The 13,361-nt window shown below is 46.4% G+C and overlaps 1 non-coding gene across 1 annotated transcript; it reads left to right on the forward strand.

Annotated features, from left to right (window-relative positions):
- The first annotated feature begins 7,733 nt into the window (after positions 1-7,733).
- Positions 7,734-7,840, forward strand: LOC121169622. The gene has a single exon (XR_005885900.1). It is a non-coding gene; the product is annotated as a U6 spliceosomal RNA (small nuclear RNA).
- Positions 7,841-13,361: the final 5,521 nt, after the last annotated feature.

A 13,361-nucleotide genomic window follows, 5' to 3' on the forward strand; every position in this document is an offset into this window, starting at 1 on the left:
TGTGACTAGGAGTGAGCCTGGTCAGGGAGCTAAGGGAACCCCCTTGCTAGGCTGCAGTTCCCACTGGTGAGTGTAAGAGCTGGGAATGATGGTAAACCAGGCTGGACATAGTTACAACATCCCTCAGAATGTTAGGTCTAGAGGTGTGCCAGACTGAGCCAGGCTCCAGCACCTGCTGGTGCTTATAAGAGCCAGAGTTAGTGTGGGATAGGCTTGACATGAGAGCTGGGTCTGGGGATGAGCCAGGAAAGGCTGTGCTGTGGCACACACTGGTAAGAGCTGGAAAGGGTATCGGTCACTTGTACAAGGCTACAATATTTGCCAACGAATGCTGGGACAGGAGGTGGACCAAGTCAGACTGAATCAAGCACCCATGAGTGTACAAAAGCTGTCAGTGGGAGGTGACCTGATAGAGGAGCTTAGGGAACTCCTCTGTCAGAATTCAGTCTCCACAGGTGAGCACAAGAACCAAGGCTGGGAGCAGCCCAGAGCAGACCAGGTTTACAGTATCCACCAGCAGGGGAGGCAAGCTGGGTTGGGTCCGTTCACAATACCCACTAGTAGATGTGAGAATCAGGATGGATGCAGTACAGGTCAGATTGAGCCGCAACACCATTCAGTTCCTGTTAGGGCTGGTATTCTGGTTGAGTTGGCCTAGGCTGCAGCAACCACCAGCATGAGCTGGAATTGGAGGCAAGCCATGTAGAGCCAGGCTGCAGCATCTGCTGGTGAATGCCAAGGTGATACAGGTCATGCCAGACTGGGCTGCAGCACACTGATACATGCAAGACCATGGGGGGCAGCAGGCCTGGTAGGGGGACTGTGAGGACTTCCCTACTAAGCCACTGTTCCCACTAGTGAGCATGAGAGCTGGAACTGTGGGCAGACTGGCCTCGGCAGGGCTACAACAAGTGGCTGGGCAGGGATGCAACAATTGTCCACCTACATGTGAGCTGGGTTTGGGGAAGGGCCAGGTTAGGCCAAGCCACTGCATCCACTGGCACTGCAAGGGTCAGGGTAAGTGTTGACTGGCTGGGTGGGCTTTGCTGTTACATCTGCTGGCAAGTGCTGGGACGGGGTACAAGTTGTGTCAGACTGGACTACAGTACCCCCTAGAAAGTGCAAGATCTGCGACTGGGAGTGGACTTAGTAGGGAAACTGTGGGCACTCTTCTGCTGTTCTGCAGCTCCTGCTGCTGGGCATGAGTACAAGGGCTGAGGGTAGACCAGACTGGACAAGGAGACTGCACCCGTTGGCATACTTATGGATTGAGTTGTGTGGTGGGGTGTGTTGAGCTAAGCTGCAACACCCATAGGTGTGTACAAGAGCTCAATTGGGATGCAGCACCGACTGGACTAATTTACTGTACATACTGGCATGTACAAAAACTGGTTTTTGGTGGAGGGCTTAGTGGAAATCATTAGGGTCACACCAACTAGGCTGCAGTTGCCACTGCTGTGTGCAAGGGCCAGGTCTGTAGTACACTGGGCTAGGATGGGCCTTGGTACCCATCGGTTTGTATTGGATATAGGGCTGGAGAAAGAACTCACCAGACTACTACAATCACCAGTGTGTGCATAGATTAACAGAGGTGACAGACTGAACCAGACCTGGTAACTGGCTGGCACATACAAGAGTCAGGCCTGGGATCATTCCAGGTGAGGTTTCTTGGGGACTCCCCAACTAGACCACTGGACTCAAAACTCCAGCCACAGGGAGAATCATAAGATTTGTGATTTGATCTTGGAATGCATGTATCGGGACTGGGCCTCCTCAATTGCTGATGCCTATGTGGTAGATGGTATGTGCCAAGGTGCATAGAGGGGACTTGATGGCCAGTTCATTTGGGTCTGCAGAGGATGTCAAATTCCATGTAAGAAGATGGAGACCAGAACAGGTTGAATAATTCTCTTGGCCAAGCTTTGGCAACAAGTGTTTGGGTATCCTCAGTACCTATAAAACTGTGTCACATAATGCAATGTAATTAATTAAAACAAAATACTGAGAAAGAAGAAAAAAAATCAAACAAGTGTTTGGGTGAGTGGATGCACTAGATTGGACTCTATCAGCCAACGGATTGTTCAAGGATTTTCTCAACCTTGGAGCAGAGAAACCAACAGCATCTTGGAACTCTCAAAACAACTTAAGCAATACCTTCAAAACGTTCTTCTCCACATTGGGGTTTCTAAGATGACATCAAGCGGACATCCCCATCCTCAGGTACTTAGGCAGTTTGGCAGCTGGGAGCAGCACCCTCATCCCAAATATAGGGGGAAAAGGAAGAAAAGGAAAATTGGAAGCATTTGTCCTCCCCACCTTTCTGCATATCTCAACCCCTCCCCATCCTAGTCAGTGGTCCTTATGGTCCTGCATCTTCTCAACTGTGTAAACAACATAAAAAAATAAATTTAAAAGGAGAAAAAAAAAAAGAGGCAGAATTACAGAGGGGCACATGTACACTGAGAGAGAGAATCTTCCATTGATTCACTCCCCACATGGCTGCAACAATGGCTGGGGCTGCAACAATGTGAAGCCAGGAGCCTGAAAATCCATCTGTATTTCCCATGTCGTGGCAGGCACTCCAGTAACTGGGCCAGCCTCTGCTACTTTGGCAAGTGCATTAGTAGGGAGCAGGATGGGAAGTGGAGCAGCTATGTCCCTACAATGCTGACACCAGAACAACATTATTTGTAACTGATTGTTACAACAGATAATTATGTGCATTCTGAATTCTCATATTTGAAGCCTAGTATAAAAACTCACAGGTTATTTTGAAAAAAAAAGATGCAGATTGTGTTTATGTGCAGTGATTATAAAGTTAAGGAATATTTTCTTCAGGTAACAGAGTTGCAGGTAGTATCTTTTCCCAGAATTATTAGTAGACATTGCTGTTTTGGGAATTCTGCCTGTTACTCATTTAAGCCAACTGCATTGGATTAAGTTCTTCCACAGCAGTTCACACAGGTCTCCCACATTCACCAGGTAGGTGTCATATATCGCTCATAGGCTTCTTGACTTATTAGGTGCTGCTGGGTGACTCAGTATCCTCCTGAATTAATTCACCCCTTGTTGTGATTAGGAAGAAGTTAAAAAACCCTCTGCAATGGCTTTGCTGAACCCTCTGCAATGGCTTTGCTGATTTCAGCACTCTCTCTTGATAGAGGAGAGGAGCATTCACAAACAGCTTCCGCACCTCCCAAAACACCAGCCTGATCTGGTGTGTCTTCAGTTTTGTCTCAGCTTTAGGTAGTCCACAGTAAACCACATATCACAAAGCTTCCAAAGACAGTGCTGATGCCCCCTGTTCCAATGCTGTCTTCTGCTGGTTTGGGTTCGTGCACAGCTGCTTCTCCTGCACCCTTCTCAGCACTGTGTGTGTGTGTGTGTGTGTGTGTGTGTGTGTGTGTGTGTGTGTTGGGGGAGGCTGTCTGCATCACTGTGCTCCAGCAGACAGGGCCGAAAGGGAGCTTGCTTCTCTCTACGGTTCAGAGGTTCGTATCTCAAGACCAGCAGTCCCATCACAAGACTTGCTGGGAACCTCCACTGCAATGTTTCTTTTCACTTTTTTTTTAAAAGATAGCTATTTTTAATTGAAAGGATTACACAGTGAGAAGAGACAGAGAGCTTTTCCATCTGCTGCTAAATGGCCATAACAGCCAGAGCATGGCCAGTCTGAAGCCGGGACCCAGGAGATTCCTCTGGGTCTTCTGTGTGGGTTCAGGGTCCCAAGGCCTTGGGCCACCTTCTGTTGCTTTCCCAGGCCATCAACAGGGAGCTGGATCAGAAGTGGAGCAGCTAGGATTCCAACTGGTGCTAATATGAGATGCCAGCACTGAAGAGACTTATCTTACTGTGCAGTGCTGGTCCCCATTATAATATCAATGGATCACCACCATGTGTGCATACAATTGTAAAACCAAAACTTGATTATGCACTATGTGGTCCTTAAAAGTTACAAATGGTTAGCTCTTACTGCAGATTTATCTTCAAATTTCTCTGAGGTAGGGACGGGCGGGTGGGATCTTTGGTTTGCAAGGGGGCAGACAGGCTGAGGGATTGATTGATGAGGATTCTATAGAAGGCAAAGGGAGTACCTCTTATCTTGGTGGCTCGGGTCCTTCTCTTCTCCCCAACACCCCCCGCCACAATACCATAACTGAAAGAATTTCTGATAGCCATATTACCAAGGTCACTCAGCTTGGATATCCATTAAAAGATTGAGAGATGGGATTCATTGCATCCTGCATTGAATATAAGTCTTACCTGCCTTTGTGGGTGGCTCTTTGGCCCAGAACAAAGTGCTTCATTCAGTTAATCAGATGGTTCAAAAGTTACCTTGATACCAATTTTTCACTTAAGCAGAAGAGAAGGAGGTTATTTTGAAGGCTGTCACCATGAATGGCTTTGAAGATTAGAGGAGAGACAGTGTTGTGGTGCAGCATGTTGAATTTCTGCCTGAGAGTGACATTCTATAGTAGATAGCCAGTTTGAGTCCCACTCCTCCACTAATTTTCATTCAAAGATTTTTTTAAAAAAACTTATTTGATATTGCTCCTCGGCCTTTTGGTTAAGATCAAGTGTAAAACTTATTTGATAAACAGAAATGGAAGGAGAGGAGAAGGAGATAATCTTCTATCTGCAGGTTCTTTGCAGATGGCTGCAATGGCCAGGCCTGGGCAAGCCAGGAGCTAAGAATTTCATCTGGGTCTCCTGTGTGGGTGCAGAGGTCCAAGCACTTGTGCTACTTCCACTGCTTTCCTGGAAGCATTATAAGTGAGCTGAATCAGAAACGGAGAAACCAGAACTCTGGTGTCCATGTTGGATGCCAGAAGCCCATATGGAGGATTTACTCACAATACCACAATGCCGGACTCCCAATTACTCTACTTCAGATCCAGCTCCCTGCTAATGTTCAATGGGAAATCACCAAATGTTTGAGTATTTAGGGCTCTCTCACCCTCCTGGAAGAGCTAGATGTAGTTCCCCTCTCCTGACTGCAGTGTGGCTCAGTCCCAACCAGTGCAGCCATTTCAGGAGTGAACCAGAACATAGAAGATCTCTCTCCTCTCTTCTCTGTTTCTTCCTCTCTCTGTATCACTTCCTTTCTCTGTGTCACTCTTACAAATAAATAAATAGACCCCCCCAAAATAGCAGAAGATGCTGTGAAAACCCAAAATCTCCTAGAGAGATAAGGGGTCTGGAGGGCAATAGAATAGCAATTAAATATGGTATCTCTTTCTGTTAAAGATATTTATTTGAGGAATCAAGATGGCAGAATAGGGTAAGGACACATTTAAACAGACAGAAATATTAGCCAGTGTGAAGCAGAGAGTGTACATTCCAGGAAATAGGAGAGGACGGACCAACAAAAGAGGGCTACCTAGAGACTGACTAACATGGGCAAGCTGCAAAGACAATGGTGTGGTGTTGCAGTGACCAGATACCCCAGCGATATTTAGTCAGTGGTGATCTGAACTGCACTGGTGGCCAAAACTCCATGAGCAATCAGGTGGGAAAAAGAGTCCACTGGAAGTTCAGGAGTTGAACCCAGACAAGGAACTGCCTGTCCTGCTGATCTGTTCGATTTGACCAGGAGCAGAGACAGAGCAGCAGGTCCCAGAGAGGTGGTGCGGGAACAGGCTGGATTCCACAGCCCAGATCCTGTCAGCGCTGAATCTGGCACCATTTTGTGCAGGGAGACAAAGGCAAATGGGGACAGGACTATGCATGCACATAGCTGAGAGTGAACTCATTTCTGGCTCAGTATATTGCAACAACGTGGCATCCTAAAGGTTCCACCTGAAATAGATCCAGGTAGCCCCCAGGCCTAGCAGCCCGCAAATCCAGAACTCTACCAGTGGCACATCAGGTACCATTTTATACAGCGTGGCAAAGGTTTTAAGATTGCAAGGACAGGGTGTGGCGCAGTGGTTAAGGTCCTCGCCTTGCAAGCCCCGGGATCCCATATGGGCGCCAGTTCTAATCCCGGCAGCCCTGCTTCCCTTCCAGCTCCCTGCCTGTGGCCCGGGAGGGCAGTCGAGGATGGCCCAAAGCTTTGGGACCCTGCACCCGTGTGGAAGACCCGGAAGAGGATCCTGGCTTCGGATCGGCTCAGCTCCAGCCGTTGCGGCCGCCTGGGGAGTGAATCATTGGACAGAAGATCTTCCTCTCTGTCTCTCCTCTCTGTATATCCGCCTTTCCAATAAAAATTAAATAAACCTTTTTTTAAAAAAAAAAAAAAGATTGCAAGGACAACAGCGAGCTGCACATGTACTGAAATTGAATTCACGGAGCTCAGTGTGTTGCACTGGTCACACAGGAAAATAATACAGATTTTGGCGTATGGGTTAAAATAGGTCCATGTGGTCCTCAGACCTAATGGTCAACAGGTTCCAGTAAGATCAACATCACCAATAACCTAGCTATATAGGACATCTGGTGTCTCCCTAATCCTGGGAACTGGAGTGGGAGAAAGGTTGTACAGACAACGATGCAGCCTCAGTCCATATCACAAGAGGTGGACAGCAGTGAACCCGGAGCTGGGGATACAGAGATCATTGTGGAAGTCTAACATAAGAACCCAGACCTGGAACTCATTGGAGGGAGTGGCACAAGTAACTGCAAACAAAAAGCTGTGTACCAACTGCAATAAGTAAAATCAAATAGCAGACCTATGGGTGACACAGCTTTGAAACCTGCCCCCAAGGAAATGAATCTGTTAACCAGAAGTATAATGACCAAGAGCAAAAGAAGAGACAAAGGCACAATTAATATTACAGAAGACTTCCCTGCAAAGGAGCAAAAGCTCTTGCCAACTTCAGAGTTAACTGAGGAATACATTGAGAAAATGTGTGATACAGAATTCAGAAAACTCATTATAAAGCTTCTCATCAGCAATGAGAAGCATGTTATACAGTACAAGGAACTTAAAAAATACATCAGACAAGAAATGAATGAAATGAAAGCTGATATATCAGAAATAAAGAATACAGTGAAACAAATTAAAAGTACAGTGGAAAGTCTCCAAAATAGAAGGAATGAAGCTGAAGAATCTCAGAGTTGGAAGATAATAATAGTTTGAAAGGCAGAGTTACAGGGAGAAAGTGATGGAGACATAGAGATACTCCGTCTGCTGGTTCATTCACTAACTGGTTGCAATGGATGGGGATTGGCCAGGTCGAAGCCAGAAGCCCAGAACTTCCATCCAGTTCTCTTAAACGGGTTGCAGAAGCCCAACTATTTGATCCATCCTCCACTAACTTTCCCAGTTTGTTAGCAGGGAGTCGGGTCAGAAGTGGAGCCTGTGGGACATGAACCAATGACCAAATCAGATTCTGAGATTTCAAGTAACAGCTTAATTCACTGTACCACACCACTGGCCCCCTAATGGAAATTTTAAGTTTTAGGCATTTTTTTTTTTCAAATGATCCTGGGAATTGAACATCCCCAATTCCCTTGGGACTTTTTTTGGTTAAATATTTGTTCAAAAGTGTGTGTGTGTGTGTGTGTGTGTGTGTGTGTGTGTGTGAGAGAGAGAGAGAGAGAGAGAGAGAGAGAGAGAGATAAAGAGAGAGAGAGCAAGTGAGAGAGATCTTCCATGCACTGATTTCACTCCCTAAATGATTGAATAATTGCAACAACCAGGTCTGGGCCATGCAATAGTCAAGGCAGCAGCTAAGTCTGCTGTTGCACAGAGCTGGTCCCATCGAAATGTGTTTTAAAAATCTTTTCTTGTGCTCGCTTCGGCAGCACATATACTAAAATTGGAACGATACAGAGAAGATTAGCATGGCCCCTGCGCAAGGATGACACGCAAATTCGTGAAGCGTTCAATATTTAAAAAAAAAATCTTTTCTTGGTGCTAACCAGTGTTGCTTAGTGAGTAAAGCTGCTGCCTATTACTCTGCCCTTCAAATAATAAATTAACCAATTAATATTTTTTAAAAAGAAATTCAGGTCTTCTCCTAGCAAGAGAGATGTCAGAAAGGCCAGACTATTGGTCAGAGGCAAAGGAACACCTTGGGCAAGGCTGTGTCTGTGCAATGAAGCAAGTGTTCTCTACCAAGGCAGCTAGTGGCTTTCCTGATTTCAAAAGAAAGCCCCAGAAAGAGGACATCTCCAATGTTCGTTTGGAGATAAACTGTTAGCAGACACTTTGCCAGAGAGCTATTAATAGATGTTTGGAGGGGACAGCAAGACCCCACAGCTCCGCTGCCCAGGTTTCTGCTGCCAAGTGCTTGGTGCAAGCTTAATTAATTTCTGCAGGCCAGCTGCAGACAGGGCAGTTCCATCTGCACTTGTTAGGCCTATATGGTTAGGATTGAGGATTTTTATAAGTGCCTTTTCAGTGCTGCCTCATTAATCCTCGCAGCCCCAGAGGGAGGCTGAACACTCAGTCATCTTCATTTTAGAGACAATGTCCAAAGAGGTGAAATGATGTGTATGCCATGATATGGCAAGTCAGTGGTTGGGCTCAACATAGCACTGAACCCCAATTTCCAGGGTGAGTGGCACAACTTGGAGCACACCCCTTCCCAGTTTTGCTTGCTCAATGCACAGGCCAACTGACGTCTCCGGGTGTAGGGAATGTGGCCCTCCTGTCTGGGATGGGACTGACGCTCTGATGAAGAATGAAATAAGCACCATTGGGGAAGGCAGAGGCAGTGTTACTCTGATAACGCTACTCCCTCTCTTCAAGGCACCCTATCGTCTCAAGAAGTGCCATCTGTATCCAAATCTGCAAAAGTATGTCCATCCTAGACATCTTCCCTTTGGGGCTTATGCCACCAGCTAGCTCATCTGATAGAGCCTGTGTGTGACCAACATTTCCATCACGACACGTCTAGTAGTTGATAAAGATGGGCTTGGACACTATGGGACTAAGGCTGTGGGGATGGGAGCCACAAGTATCAGACACCTAACCATCTGTCAAGTATCTTAGAAATACCAAGTGTTGGGCCTGGCATGGTGGCCTAGCAGTTAAATTCCTCGCCTTGAACATATGAGAGCCAGTTCTAATCCTGGCAGTTCCGCTTCCCATCCAGCTCCCTGCTTGTGGCCTGGGAAAGCAGTAGAGGACAGCCCAATGCTTTCGTATCCTGCACCTGCGTGGGAGACCTGGAGGAGGTTCCTGGCTCCTTTCTTCGGATCGGCATAGCATTGGCTGTTGCGCTCACTTGGGGAGTGAATCATCGGACGGAAGATCTTCCTCTTTGTCTCTTCTCCTCTCTGTATAACTGACTTTGTAATAAAAATGAATAAATCTTAAAAAAAAAAAAGAAATGCTAAGTGTTGTAAAGGATTGTAACCCTCATTATAATGTTTTTAATGTAAAAATAATTTACTATGACAGTCAAGAGGTATTTTCTCCCAAAATCTTCCAGACAAATGTTCAAATGTATCAGGGATACTGGCTGTGTCATAACTTAGCTTCAAATTTCTGTAACTCCAGAAGCAAAGCAAAGAGCAGATGGGAGCAGGTGAGGGACCATCTCAGAATTACATGTACAGCTCCAGGCCAGGGCTGGGGAGGTTTTGTGGATACAAAGCTCTCCATTCACACACACTTGCATAGCTTCATATCTGGCTTCAAGTGGCAGGTGATACAAGGGCAGACTGGCAAAAACTGGTCAAGGGGTAGGTGGGCAGTGGTGTTCTATGCTTCCCATTCATTACCTACGGGCTGCCTTGACTCTCAGCAACTGTCATAGACAGTTTTTTTGGGTTCCAAGGAAAGCACTTCAAAGGTAGGTCTGGGATGAGTACTATAGTGTTCTGGCGGAAAGCATGGTCTGGCATTGAAGACAGGTGAACTACTTACCAGTTGGTTGGGGCTTGAACTAGTGACCAAACCTCCCTGGGCCTTAATTTCATCCTCTGGGAAGTAGAGGTGAAAATGGTACCTTTCTCAAAGGATTGCTGTGACCATTAAAGGAGGCTTTGCATGTGAGGTGGTTAGCAGCTTGGTGGCAGGTGTGCATACACAGGTGTTTTTTTTTTTTTTCTTTTCCTGTTTAAGTGCAGAGATTGTCATTTTCTGTGTTGTTGAGAGGTGCCTATGTAGTCCAGAAGTGTATTCTTTGTAGTCTGAGATTTGAAAATAAAAACAAGGGATCACGGGGCTGAGGCCATGGCTGAGGGATGCTTCTGCCTGCAGCATTGGCATCCCATGTGGGCACCAGTTCAGGTCTTGCCTGCTGTACTTCTGATGCAGCTCTTTTTTATTATACCCGGGGAAGCAATGGATGACAGTCCAAGTGCTTGGGCCCCCACATCCATGTGGAAAACCCAGAAGAAACTCTTCACTCCTGGCTTCAGCTCATCCCAACTGGCCGTTGAAGCCATTTGGGGAGTGAACCAGCAAACAGAAGCTTTATCTCTCTTTCTCTTTGTCTCTCCTTCTCTACAACTCTGTGTGCCTTTCAAATTAAAACAATTATTTTTTTTTTCAGTGAGGGATCAACACCCAGAGAGGGCAGGATATCACAGAGATCAGTAAAGCTAAAGCTGTACTCATTCCTACGGTTTGTAACCTGCAGTTGAAAACAGCAGAACTGTTATCAGAACATGTCCTTATGGTGCTCGGACATGGGTACCTCCCAGAGACTTTGTGTCTGGGTGGATGGGCCTGTGTGGAAGGGAGTGACAAAGAAATATTAATAGGTAGATCCCAATTTTGTGACACAGTGAGTAGAGTCACTGCTACTGATGTTGCATCATATATCACAACCCAGTTCTAGCACTGGCTGCTCTGCTTTTGATTCAGCTCCTTGCTAATGAGCCTGGGAATGCAGCAAAAGACGGCCTGAGTGCTCAGGCTCCTGCCAACTCATGTGGGAGACCCTTATGGAGCTCCTGATTCCTGGCTTCAGCCTAGCCCAGCCCTTGCCATTGGCAGCCATTTGGAAAGTGAACTAGTAGATGGAGGATCTCTCTCTGTTTCTCTCCATAAGAGAATGTTTTTCTGTCTGTCACACTGCCTTTAAAATAAATAAATACTTAGAAATAAAGAATACTGATGTGCACCAAGCATTTCTGTACTTGTACTGTTGTCATTTCCTGTTAACTGTGGCTTCATATCAGGGACTCGCCTGATGCAAGAGACTCACCTAAGTCCAAACCATCTCCTGGGACCTGAGATTGAACCCTCAGAGGTCATGTCCTCCATCGCATGGAGGGCCTCCTGGCTCCAGGCCCACAGCCACAGCCTGGTTTTCAGACTGTAGGATGGGGATCAGGTGCTGTTCTTCCTCCCATCTGATTGGGTATCTGGAGGATTTTGATCCAAAGACATAAAATGTATATACCTTCCCAGCGCTGGCAGTTGATTCTCCCCTGTTCATTTGGCAGCACAAAGTCTGGCTGAGGTAGGTTCTTTCAATTCATTGCTGCCGAAATTGCCTATTATCCACCATGCTCTGACAACAGCTTGAAAAAAAAATATAACTATGCCAGCATTTTGGGCCTATGCCAACAGTCTGAGCCTATTCTCCTTTAGTTGTTTGAAGCTGGAAAGGCAGGAATTTGATTCTGGAGGACTTGCATGGAGGGCTGGGGAGTATCAGCTTCACGGTACCAGCTCAGAGCAAAGAGGGCAAGGAACATGGACTCCAGTGAGCATATAGCTTTCTTTGGCCCTCCCTGCTACATCAGGGCCTGGCACTGGGTTCCTGTAAAGACTTCATCTGAGAAGCCTTAGAAGTTTTGAGAGAGTAGTTGGTGAAACTCAGTTATGTGAGTGGGATACTGGATAATTGTCCCAATCCCTCTTTTCTTTGTTAGGAGGGATCAGGCTGGCTAGCTACATTCAAGTGCCCTGGATTAATCATACATAGGGGGAACATGACCTTTTTATGCATGATACAGATATCTGAAGGTTTCTCTCCCAGTGGTCACTTGCATTCCACACTCTACCAACATTCATTTGAAGATTTACTACACGTTAGATATCATGTGAGTGGTACCTAGTGAATGAAATCCAACAGACATGGCTTCTGACCTTAAGCAGCACCTATTGTAGTTAGCACAGGAGCACAGGGGTCCCAAGTTTCTGGACTGTGCAGTTGGGTAATTGTGAACAATAGCAAGCTTCATTTTACATTGGCAATGACTCCCCCTGAAGCCCATCCTCATTAGGGGAGAGTGTTTTGGGGGGGCAGGAACCAGGAGAGCTTGCCATCAGTCCCGGGGCTGTTGCTCAGAGCTCTCCCCCCTGTACTGGTGTGCAGAACGGAGCTCCCGTTTGCTGCTGGGGAATGCTGTGGACAGTGCTCAACTCTGGCTCCTCTTCAGTGGTTTGAATCCAACCTTATCCAGTGGTCACCTTCATAGACACAAAGACTGAGGATTACCTTTGGAAGCAAGGACTCGGGACCAGTGTTGATGATGGCACAATCTGTGGACTTAGCCAACAAGGCCAGTGGGGCTGGACAGGAATGAAATGAGCCAACCCTTGTACCCACAGGACTATCTTCATTCATAGGGTGAACTTTTCATTTCAAACACATTCTGGGTTGGGGATTTGATACAGCAAGGAATCTTTGGCACAAAAGTGATTCCCAGGATAGTGGGGAGCTGTGATTATCAGAAGGAAATAAGAGAACAGAAGAAAAAAAATAACTTCTCACCAGTAGGTAACTTTTTGGAAACCCAGAGCTGCTGGCCCTGCTTAGGGCCATGATACTTCTCTCCTAGCCACACAATTTGCCCCTCAACACATTATCACGAGGTAATTGCAAGGGATTCCTTAGGCCATACTATGAAACAGTTGGGCTACAATGGACACATTTCAGAGGGACAGGTATCATTTTCCAATCCTAGCAAAGAGATGGCTAGAAGCCCTGTTCCCTGATACCTAGACCATTGGTGTACCCTAGCATGGAATACTTTACTCTTCTGCCTTCTGTTCTGAGGCCCTAGCTTTAACATCCAGGTGAGCCAGGGAATCCGGTGACAAGAGAATGGAGTAGACAACATCCAAGTTCCATGACAAGCAGGACACTACTCAGAGAAGTAGAGGGGATCCCTTTGTACATTGAGGACATGGGACGTGGCAGGAGCAGAGTCCTTATCCCACAATACTCAGGGGGGGCCCCAAGTCCTGTCGGCAGAAGCCCAGGGGAGCCTGCAAAGGGAGGCCACCAACCAACACTTCCAGGACACAAAGATATACACAGAGACACACCGCAAAGACAAATTGGGATAGTTGGATGAATAGATTTACTCATTCTTGTTTGAAAAACAAGACATAAATTAGTATATATATATATAATTTATATATTTTGTGTAGTATATATACTATATACAGACATTAGAAAATGTTCCCTCTCCATGAGGCTGAAGGAGAGGTGAAGGGTGGTGAT

Source organism: Ochotona curzoniae, unplaced genomic scaffold, assembly GCF_017591425.1.
Source record: "Ochotona curzoniae isolate NIBS_2020 unplaced genomic scaffold, NIBS_Ocur_1.0 scaffold_1852, whole genome shotgun sequence".
Classification (NCBI taxonomy): domain Eukaryota; kingdom Metazoa; phylum Chordata; class Mammalia; order Lagomorpha; family Ochotonidae; genus Ochotona; species Ochotona curzoniae.